At 41.0% G+C, this 12,124-nt stretch overlaps 1 pseudogene across 1 annotated transcript; it reads right to left on the bottom strand.

The window, feature by feature from the left end:
- Positions 1 to 2,819: 2,819 nt before the first annotated feature.
- LOC311223767 lies at positions 2,820 to 10,291 on the bottom strand (annotated as a pseudogene). The gene is made up of 2 exons: positions 8,670 to 10,291; positions 2,820 to 5,056 (listed from the first exon to the last, which is right to left on the bottom strand). The product of its transcript is annotated as an uncharacterized misc_RNA (transcript).
- Between the last annotated feature and the right edge of the window lie 1,833 nt (positions 10,292 to 12,124).

The following is a 12,124-nucleotide window of genomic DNA, read 5'->3' as shown; positions in this document are numbered from 1 at the left end:
GGAATAGTCTAAGGCCCCGTTTAGACGGAAACGCTAGCAGGTGAATCCGCAAAAATATTTTTGCTGATGTGCCTTTCGTTTATACGGAAATGGCGTTTTTACGGGGTGAAACCGCAAAAAAGTGAGACTACCTTCCAGGGTGGAATTCCTAGAAACGCAAAAGCTTTGCGATCTCGTCTAAACTATCAAAACGTATAAATCTGTTAAAACGATGACGAAAGGGTTGTCACGGCTCTGGTCGCGCGTACTGCTTACGTCACAGGTAGCAGGTATGCGCCAGTAGCCGAGACGTAAACAAAGCAAGTATGTCTGACTTATATCAACGGAGATCACCTGAAGGCTACATTGGCAGTACTTTTAACCCTTTCACTGCCACACGAGTCACACGACAGAAGGTTACCCCTTTACTATCACACAACCGGCTGTCGTGTGGCAGTGAAAGGGTTAAATACACAAGAATCTGTCCCGCGGCGTGAGACCCGTGAGTGGACCCACTGTCTGTGAGTGACCCTGCTTTGGTGCAATCACATTCCCCATCCACAGTCTGCGAATCAGAGGCAGAGTAGGGCGGGTCTTCACAGCACGTCATGTGGCATATGCGCCAATCGTGTGACAGCGGGTCTCCGTCGTTACAGCGTCGTCTGCACGGAGAATTCCACTCCAAAACGCTCGTCTAAACGTAAAATTAAAAGTGAAACCGCAAGATGACTTTTGCGGTTTCTGTTCACAAAACGCTCGTCTAAACGGGGCCTTAGTGACAGGTTGAAGTTGTGTACCTCTCAGGGGAGATTTAAAAAGGCCCTGAAGGATAAAATAATTCAGGAGTACAGTTGAGTAAAACATCAAACATTTATTTTCTCTTTTCTTTTTTCTCTTAAAAATTTTTTTTTTCTTGCAGCAAATTTTCTCTTATATATTTTGTTTTTAAGAATTGTAAAGGATAGGCAAAAATAAGCATGTGCTTCAGCCTATTCCTTTTTTCTGTTATTGAGTTTGGATTTTGTGTGTGAGCTTACTTTAAATAATGTACATTTGTGATTTTTTTCTTTTTTTTCTTTTCCTTTTGAAAGTCCACACAAGTGTGTTTTTGATATTATCTGTAAACAAAGACCTATAAAACTATTCATCATCATCATCATCAAACCTCAAGGCACAGTCCTTCATTCTGCTCTCAGATTTATTAGATTAGATTCGTATATATATATGTTATTAAATTATACATTATTACACCGTCCCTTGTCCCACCATGTAAAATTCCTACAATTAAGTCTGTCTCACTTTTCTCTATCAAAACGCTTCTCTACAAGTATTCACTCGGTGCATCAGTCACGAAAGGGCCTCGGATCAAACAGGGACCAACATGTAACCAAACGAGAACTGTACCTGCAGACCACGATAGTCAGCAGAAATAGCCACTGCTGAATAGTAAATATTATTCATTGCTGAAGATTCATACATATTAACTCACCTGCGGTTCCTTTAGTGTCTTCAGTTCACAAGGCTAGAGGTAACTTGTTTCTGTTCAATAACAATGTAGACTAGCGAGTCAGTTTACTTTCACTTAGTAAACAATGAAACCTAGAAGGCTCCTCCCTCTTTCGGTGACGTGGAACTTAACCCTTCACATGAACCTCTTCTCCCATTTCCTGCTCTAAACCAACAAATTATCAAAGGATGACACATTCTCTCTCTCTCTCTCACACACACAAACGTTATCTTCACTTTATTTCACATACTGTACTTTATTTGCCACAAATACTTCCTTTGGATGTAAAAAATATTATTATATCCCAGAATGAGGGATATTATGGATTCACCCTAATCGTGTCTGCAGATCATATGAAATGGACAAGCATCCGAACACAGTCAACCAAGCCTACTTAAAGGCACTGCACACCTGACACCAATCAAGCCCACACACCTGCCATGCCGCATGGCAATTAACTGGTGTCTGGTGATTGACAGCTCACCAGAGAAAACCCAAAATAAAGCACACTAGAATAAACTAAAACCCACATAAACCGTGATCCATCACATAAACACCTCTGAAGCAGGCTGGAAGCTGAATGGATGCAGAATGCACATTGAATAATGAATTGAATGGCAACCGTCCATATTAATAAGCGCTGTCATACTCTGTACTGGGACTTGTGCATTGCAACAACATTATTATGTATCAACATCCATTTAGTTAGCTGTTCAATTAGGCGCGTATGAACAAATGTGTGGGCATATAGTCGTGTACAGTTAAGTATTCTTAGCTATTTCACATAGTTTGATTATTCCAGGACAACTATTATTTGCTGAGAGACAAAACCAGATCTATATTATGTAGATTGATTGATTACAAAGTGCCCAACCCTCATGGGTTAATAAGACACTAAAAATACTGTTGCAGTGTTTTATTACATTGCATTATGTAAATAAGAATTACATAAATACAGATTACAGCTCAGCCTTAACCCTTTCACTACCACACTACAGACGGTTAACCTTCTGTAGTGAAACTGTTAACCCTTTGTCCCGTGGTAGTGAAAGGGTTAACCTTCTGTATCGTCGCAGTGAAAGGGTTAACCCTTTGGTAGTGTGGTAGTGAAAGGGTTAAACACAGTGTTCTGCCTCTTCTCCCAAGCTTGACAAATAAAATCTGCTACAAAAGTTCCCATCCTGAAGCACAACATCTATATAAACGGAAGACATTTTACTTAAAAGTACTTGTTGTGTAGTAAGAGACGGACAGACACGTTTGGTTCTATTGCAAAAACACACAGCTTTATTAGTCTCCACCCCCACAATCATCTCCAACGTTGTGCGTAACGTAACATAACATAATGCATATAGCCAACAGCTGAACTACATCCACAACAAAGTGCTTAGGAAGAAAGTTAGGAAGATAGTGGGTGACCCCTCTCACCCACTCTATGGAGAGTTTGAGCTGTTGTCCTCTGGTAGTCGTTCGTTTTAAAAACTCCTTCATTCCTAATGCCATTAAGGCATTAAATTAATCTTGCACTCGTTAGACTCTGTCCTTTTATTGTATTCCCACGTTCTCTGCACTTCCTCATTACAGATATAGGTATAATGTCTGCTGTCATTGTTGTTTTATTTTCCACATTGGTATCTAGGGACATCTATGGATCTCAGGGAATGTAATCACAGTGTCATAAATACTGTGTCTGTTACTAGGCTTGAGTAAATTGTGATGAAACGAGAATATAAATTATGATTTTTCTTTGCATTTTTTGACGGTGAATAATACCATGCTAAAAATGACCAGACATGAAACACTGATACTGAGCTCGTTCAGGACTTTCTTGAGATCATGTGTACAAAAAAGCTAAGCAAATTAATAAATGGAAGATGATTTAAACAGAAGGTTTTGTAGATACAGTACTGAATTCTGCCACCCGGACACATTATTCATTATTCATCACTGACGGACCGCTCGGGCTAAAGAGGTTAAGAGGGCAGATTATTAGACTATTTTCACAATTCGGGCCAAAATATGGGTAGAGTTTATCGGTGAAGGTGCAGCCAGTGTAAGAATAGATATGAGCCCTGGCTTCCACATCATAAAAGGAGACCTGACCCTCCTCATAATCTACAAACACCCCGATCACCTGTGGTTTCTCTCTCAGGGAGAGGGCTTCCTCTCCAGGAGATTTATATTCATCACCATTACTCAGCATTATAGTCCAGTATCCATCGTCAGGGCTCAGACTGATGTCTCCTTTCCTGTTGATGGACTCTCTGGCCACTCCTAAATCCCACTCAGGGTTCCCTTTAACCTGCACCTCATAGTAGAATCTCCCAGAGGAGAAGCTTTGCTTTCCCAGGACAATCCATGTCTCGTCAAATCTCTCTGGGTTGTCAGGAAGGTCTTTCCGTGTAACACCACATTTTACTTCTTTCCCATCATCGGAGAGGATGAGGTCAGGATGTGCTGTGTCAGGGTCCAGAGTCACATCCACTGCATACTGCTGGATCCTCTTCAGCTTGACTTCAGGCAGCTTCTCCATCTCTTCACTGAGAGTCTCCTCCAGCCGAGCCACACTTCTCCTCATTATCTCCACACTCACATCACTGTGGACACTGACCTCAGACCAGTCCTTGGTGGGTGGAGGGGTGGAGAGATATGGAAAGCTGTGGAGGAGGTGGAGGTGGTCTTCAGTGTGTGAGAGCTGCTCCAGCTCAGTGCTTCTCTTCTTTAGCTCAGTGATTTCCTGCTCCAGCTCCTTGATGAAGCCTTCAGCCTGTTTCTCTGCTGCTTTCTGCCTCCCCTCAATCACCTCAATGAGCTCAGCCTGACTTCTCTCAACGGAGGCCACCAGAGCAGTGAAGACCTTGACACTGTCTGCTATCTCTCTCTTTGCCTCGTTCTTGCTGAGGTCTACCGAGTGTTTGATCTGTTGGATCTTCTGCACACGCTCCTGGATCATCTGATGAACATCTGCCTCTTGTGTCCTCATCTCATTCTTCCTCTCTCTGTATTCTTTCTCTAGAGGGACAGTGTTGTGGGTTTTGTGGTCTGTCTCAGTGCAGAACTGACACACACAGGCCTGGTCAGTCCTACAGAACAGCTCCAGCGGTCTCTCGTGCTTCTTACACATCATGTCCTCCAGGTTCTCCACAGGGTTGATCAGCTTGTGTTTTTTAAAGGAGGCCACTCTCTGATGAGGCTCCAGGTGGATCTCACAGTAGGAGGCCAGACACACCAGGCAGGACTTCATGGCCTTGATCTTCTTCCCAGTGCAGATGTCACAGGTCACCTCTCCTGGTCTGGCAGGTTGCTGGTCTGGGCTGCTCTCTTGAATGGTCTTCCTGAACTGAGGTGCCATCTCTGATAGGACAATATTGACAAAGATATCTGGTCTCTTATCAAAAGTATGTTTACACATTGGACACTGGTACAGTTCATTGTTATCCCAGTACTTGGTGATGCAGGTCTTGCAGAAGGTGTGTCCACACTGGATGGAGACCGGCTCGGTGAAGACATCCAGACAGATGGAGCACAGGAACTGTTCTTCAGAAAAGAGATAGCTGGATGAGGCCATGTCTGTTAAATAATAAATACATTTCTTCATTAATTTTCAATTTAAAGTAACTGTAAATTCAACATAATTAAATCTTCATTTAAAATGTCATACATTTAATACAGTTAACCATTATCCTCTTTTAAATAGACAGATATAGCACTGGATTTGCAGTTGGTTTCATAGCTACAGTACAGTATTTGTCTGAGAGACTAGTATGTGAAAACTGGGAAAGCCCAATCAGAATTCTTACCCATTACAAAAGTCCTGCAGGGATAAAAAAAAAAAAAAAAAAATCTAACCCTAACCTTACTGTCATGCACTTGTCCTAATAAACTAACCTACACTGTAGCACTCAACACTTTGATACACAGCTACTCAGCTGATAGAGTTGTACCCTTCCTGATGACTTGTCATACAGAACTTGTAAGTCGCTTTGGATAATAAGCTTGTGCAAACAATACTAAATTAATAATGTTCTCTAGGGGCTAGAGATATTGTTTACAATGATTTGCATATATCGTATATGAATGGGTTTGTCATCGAACAAGTTACAGAACACAAATATCATGGCATCTGGCTTGATGATAATTCTTGTACAGGAATAGAACCAGCTTCTCTATGATTAGCAGAACGAGGGTAGTCTATCTATCTTGGATTATGGAGACGTGGTTTATAGAAATGCTGCTCCTTCCACTCTGAATGAAACCAGCACACTGGGATAACCAGAGGCAAGACCACCCGCATTTCATTGTATACTTGTATGCCGTGACAAATAAAACTCTTGACTTGACATTAAAATTTGTAGATATGGTTTACATAAAAACCTTGGAGATCATTTTTCGTGCTAAGAGTAAGAACCTACCAGCTTGTATTCAATGTCTCTTTCAACCAAGAGAAGGAAAGTATAATTTAAGAGGGTTGTGTATTCTTAAAACATACGGTAAGAACTAATGTAAAAGCTAGATGCGTTTCAATTTTGGGAGTTAAATTGTGGAATAGTCTTAGTGACGGGTTGAAGTTGTGTACCTCTCAGGGGAGATTTTAAAAGGCCCTGAAGGATAAAATAATTCAGGAGTACAGTTGAGTAAAACATCAAACATTTATTTTCTCTTTTCTTTTTTCTCTTAAAGAATTCTTTTTTCTCTTGCAGCATATTTTTACATTTTCTCTTATATTAAAGTATATTTAGTTTTTAAGAACTGTAAAGGATAGGCAAAAATAAGCATGTGCTTCAGCCTATTCCTTTTTTCGGTCATTGAGTTTGGATTTTGTGTGTGAGCTTACTTTGAATATGTACATTTGTGATTTGTCATTTTTTTTCTTTTCCTTTTGAAAGTCCACACGTGTGTTTTTCATTTATCTGTAAACAAAGACCGAAAATAAAACTATTCATCATCATCATCAAACCTCTAGGCACAGTCCTTCCTTCTGCTCTCAGATTTATTAGATTAGATTCGTATATATATATGTTATATATAATACATTATTACACAGTCCCTTGTCCCACCATGTAAAATTCCTACAATTAAGTCTCTCACTTTTCTCTATCAAAACGCTTCTCTACAAGTATTCACTCGGTGCATCACAGTCACGAAAGGGCCTCGGATCATACAGGGACCAACATGTAACCAAACGAGAACTGTACCTGCAGACCACGATAGTCAGCAGAAATAGCCACTGCTGAATAGTAAATATTATTCATTGCTGAAGATTCATATACACAATAACTCACCTGCGGTTCCTTTAGTGTCTTCAGTTCACAAGGCTAGATGTAACTTGTTTCTATTCAATAACCATGTAGACTAGCGAGTCAGTTTACTTTCACTTAGTAAACAATGAAACCTAGAAGGCTCCTCCCTCTTTTGGTGACGTAGAACTTAACCCTTCACATGAACCTCTTCTCCCATTTCCTGCTCTAAACCAACAAATTATCAAAGGATGACACACATTCTCTCTCTCACACAAACTTTATCTTCACTTTATTTCACATACTGTACTTTATTTGCCACAAATACTTCATTTGGATGTGTAAAATATTATTATATCCCAGACTGAGGGATATTATGGATTCACCCTAATTGTGTCTGCAGATCATATGAAATGGACAAGCATCCGAACACAGTCAACCAAGCCTACTTAAAGGCACTGCACACCTGACACCAATCAAGCCCACACACCTGCCATGCCGCATGGCAATTAACTGGTGTCTGGTGATTGTCAGCTCACCAGAGAAAACCCAAAATAAAGCACACTAGAATAAACTAAAATAAAACCCACATAAACCGTGATCCATCACATAAACACCTCTGAAGCAGGCTGGAAGCTGAATGGATGCAGAATGCACATTGAATAATGAATTGAATGGCAACCGTCCATATTAATAAGCGCTGTCATACTATGTAATGGGACTTGTGCATTGCAACAACATTATTATGTATCAACATCCATTTAGTTAGCTGTTCAATTAGGCGTGTATGAACAAATGTGTGGGCATATAGTTGTGTACAGTTAAGTATTCTTAGCTATTTCACATAGTTTGATTATTCCAGGACAACTATTCAAAACCACTATTATTTGCAGAGAGACAAAACCAGATCTATATTATGTAGAGTGATTGATTACAAAGTGCCCAACCCTCATGGGTTTATAAGACACCAAAAATACTGTTGCAGTGTTTTATTACATTACATGATCTAAATAAGGATTACATAAATACAGATTACAGCTCAGCCTTAACCCTTTATCGAGTTGTGTGGCAGTGAAAGGGTTAAACACAGTGTTCTGCCTCTTCTCCCAAGCTTGACAAATAAAATCTGCTACAAAAGAAGTTCCCATCCTGAAGCACAACATCTATATAAACGGAGGACATTTGACTGAAAAGTACTTGTTGTGTAGTAAGAGACGGACAGACACGCTTGGTTCTATTGCAAAAACACACTGAGCTTAATTAGTCTCCACCCCCACAATCATCTCCAGCGTTGTGCGTAACGTAACATAACATGATGCATATAGCCAACAGCTGAGCTACAGTAAATCCACAACAAAGTGCTTAGGAAGAAAGCTAGGAAGATAGTGGGTGACCCCTCTCACCCACTCTATGGGGAGTTTGAGCTGTTGCCCTCTGGTAGTCGTTACAGTTTTAAAAACTCCTTCAATCCTAATGCCATTAAGGCATTAAATTAATCTTGCACTCGTTAGACTCTGTCCTTTTATTGTATTCCCACGTTCTCTGCACTTCCTCATTACAGATATAGGTATAATGTCTGCTGTCATTGTCATTGTTGTTTTATTTTCCACATTGGTATCTAGGGACATCTATGGATCTCAGGGTATGTAATCACAGTGTCAGAAATACTGTGTCTGTTACTAGGCTTGAGTAAATTGTGATGAAACAAGGAGAATATAAATTATGATTTTTCTTTGCATTTTTTACGGTGAATAATACCATGCTAAAAATGACCAGGCAGACATGAAACACTGATACTGAGCTCGTTCAGGACTTTCTTGAGATCACGTGTACAAAAAAGCTAAGCAAATTAATAAATGGAATATGATTTAAACAGAAGGTTTTGTAGATACAGTACTGAATTCTGCCACCCGGACACATTATTCATTTGCGGTCCACTGACGGACCACTCGGGCTAAAGAGGTTAAGAGGGCAGATTATTAGACTATTTTCACAATTTGTGCAAGGGCCAAAATATGGGTAGAGTTTATCGGTGAAGGTGCAGCCAGTGTAAGAATATATATGAGCCCTGGCTTCCACATCATAAAAGGAGACCTGACCCTCCTCATAATCTACAAACACCCCGATCACCTGTGGTTTCTCTCTCAGGGAGAGGGAGAGGTCTTCCTCTGCACAAGCTATATATTCATAACCATTCGTCAGCATTATAGTCCAGTATCCATCGTCAGGGCTCAGACTGATGTCTCCTTTCCTGTTGATGGACTCTCTGGCCACTCCTAAATCCCACTCAGTATTATCTTTAACCTGAACCTCATAGTAGAATCTCCCAGAGGAGAAGCTTTGCTTTCCCAGGACAATGGCTGCCAGGTCAAATCTCTCTGGGTTGTCAGGAAGGTCTTTCAGTGTAACACCGCATTTTACTTCTTTCCCATCATCGGAGAGGATGAGCTTTGGATGTGCTGTGTCAGGGTCCAGAGTCACATCCACTGCATACTGCTGGATCCTCTTCAGCTTGACTTCAGGCAGCTTCTCCATCTCTTCACTGAGAGTCTCCTCCAGCCGAGCCACACTTCTCCTCATTATCTCCACACTCACATCACTGTGGACACTGACCTCAGACCAGTCCTTGGTGGGTGGAGGGGTGGAGAGATATGGAAAGCTGTGGAGGAGGTGGAGGTGGTCTTCAGTGTGTGAGAGCTGCTCCAGCTCAGTGCTTCTCTTCTTTAGCTCAGTGATTTCCTGCTCCAACTCCTTGATGAAGCTTTCAGCCTGTTTCTCTGCTGCTTTCTGCCTCCTCTCAATCACCTCAATGAGCTCAGCCTGACTTCTCTCAACAGAGGGCACCGGAGCAGTGAAGACCTCGACACTGTCCGCTATCTCTCTCTTTTCCTCGTTCTTGCTGAGGTCTACCGAGTGTTTGATCTGTTGGATCTTCTGCACACGCTCCTGGATCATCTGATGAACATCTGCCTCTTGTGTCCTCATCTCATTCTTCCTCTCTCTGTATTCTTTCTCTAGAGGGACAGTGTTGTGGGTTTTGTGGTCTGTCTCAGTGCAGAACTGACACACACGCCTCGTCAGTCCTACAGAACAGCTCCAGCGGTCTCTCGTGCTTCTTACACATCATGTCCTCCAGGTTCTCCACAGGGTTGATCAGCTTGTGTTTCTTCAAGGCTGCAACTCTCTGATGAGGCTCCAGGTGGATCTCACAGTAAGAAATCTGACACACCAGGCAGGACTTCATGGCCTTGATCTTCTTCCCAGTGCAGATGTCACAGGTCACCTCTCCTGGTCTGGCAGGTTGCTGGTCTGGGCTGCTCTCTTGAACGGTCTTCCTGAACTGAGGTGCCATCTCTGATAGGACAATATTGACAAAGATATCTGGTCTCTTATCAAAAGTATTTTTACACATTGGACACTGGTACAGTTAATTGTTATCCCAGTACTTGGTGATGCAGGTCTTGCAGAAGGTGTGTCCACAAGGGATGGAGACCGGCTCGGTGAAGACATCCAGACAGATGGAGCACAGGAACTGTTCTTCAGAAAAGAGATAGCTGGATGAGGCCATGTCTGTTAAATAATACATTTCTTCATTCATTTTCAATTTAAAGTAACTGTAAATTCAACATAATTAAATCTTCATTTAAAATGTCATACATTTGATAGTTTCATAGCTACAGTACAGTATTTGTCTGAGAGACTAGTATGTGAAAACTGGGGAAAGCCCAATCAGAATGCTTACGCATTACAAACGTCCTGTACCATTTATATGAATGATTGTTTTTTTGAACTTTTTCTCCCTTTTCAATTTTTCTCCCATCCCAATTTTAGCCGTGCCAACTCTCCCCTCCCCTGTCTTGATCGTTGCTTGCATGTGCCCCCCACTGGCTGGTTGTAGGGAGGATAGAAGCCCATCGCATGTCCCCTCCGATACATGTGGAGGCAGCCAGTCGCATCTTTTCACCTGCCAGCGCGGACTCATTTGGCGAGGAGTAACGTGTAGGAGGCTCACACTGCACCTGCCATTTTCCTGTCTCTGCTGTGCAGGTGCCCCAACAGACCTGTAGGAGTCTCTGTTTACAACGTCCAGATTACTACCCATCGACTTCCCACCCGCTAACTCTGCCAATTGAGTTCGTATGACGGCCGGCCCAAGCCGGAGGCAACGCCGACAGCCGGATTCGATACCGGTGTCTCTTGCGTTGGTGACAAGCGCAATGTCCGCTGCGCCACCCAGCCGCATTGATTGTCTCATCTTTGAATGGATGTCAAGTTCATCTTTATGCAGATGACACTATTGTTTATTGTATTGCTCCATCTGTTCAACTAGCCAATGATAACCTGCAACTCATTTAATGTTCTGCAAGATGTGGTTGTTGGCATTAAGCTTGTACTCGATGCAAACAAAACTAAATTAATAATGTTCTCTAAGGCTAGAGATATTGGTTACAATGATTTGCATATATCGGATATGAATAGGTTTGTCATCGAACAAGTTACAGAATACAAATATCATGGCATCTGGCTTGATGATAATTCTTGTACAGGAATAGATCCAGCTTCTCTATGATTAGCAGAACGAGGGTCGTCTATCTATCTTGGATTATGGAGACGTGGTTTATAGACATGCTGTTCCTTCCACTCTGAATGAGACCTCTAGGCACAGTCCTTCATTCTGCTCTCAGATGTATTAGATTAGATATGTATATATTTTATATATTATAAAATGTATTGTCATTATACAGCACAAGTACGGTACAACAAAAATTTAATTGGCATCCAATCAGAGGCAAATGTAACAGTAAAGCGCAATAGTAATATAAAATGTACAGGTGATTATATGGGCATAACATATATAAATGAGTGCTACTAGTAAGTAGTACTACGAGTAATAGTGCTAATCAGATATATGTACAAACTTTTAGTATTAATATGTACAATGATACAGGATATACACTATGATAAGTCATACTGGCCAGCAGCATAACTAGTAAGAGTAGGTAAGAGATATGTACATATATAGATATAATATTGTAATTAGTGCTGTCAGGCGATTACAAAAATTAATCTAATTAATTACAGGATTTGTAATGAATTAATCTAATTAATCACATTTTAATCGCATAACCATTTTATGCCTGATATTCTATATTCTATAATCATATTTCAAATTGCATGTGTCCGGATGGCAGAATTCAGTACTGTATCTACAAAACCTTCCGTTAAATTATCTTCCATCTATTAATTTGCTTAGATTTTTCAGGTCTGGTCAATTTGAGCATGGTGTTATTCACAGTCAAAGATAAAAAAAATGTATTGATATTCTCATTTGGTTCATTACAATTTACTCAAAATAAAATCTTCATTCAATCAATCACCACGCAGATTGATTGATTGAATG

Source organism: Notolepis coatsorum (assembly GCF_963971535.1).
Source record: "Notolepis coatsorum genome assembly, chromosome: 2".
Taxonomy (NCBI): domain Eukaryota; kingdom Metazoa; phylum Chordata; class Actinopteri; order Aulopiformes; family Paralepididae; genus Notolepis; species Notolepis coatsorum.
The sequence above is the reverse complement of the archived record's forward strand: the minus strand, read 5'-3'. Positions and strand labels throughout refer to the sequence as shown.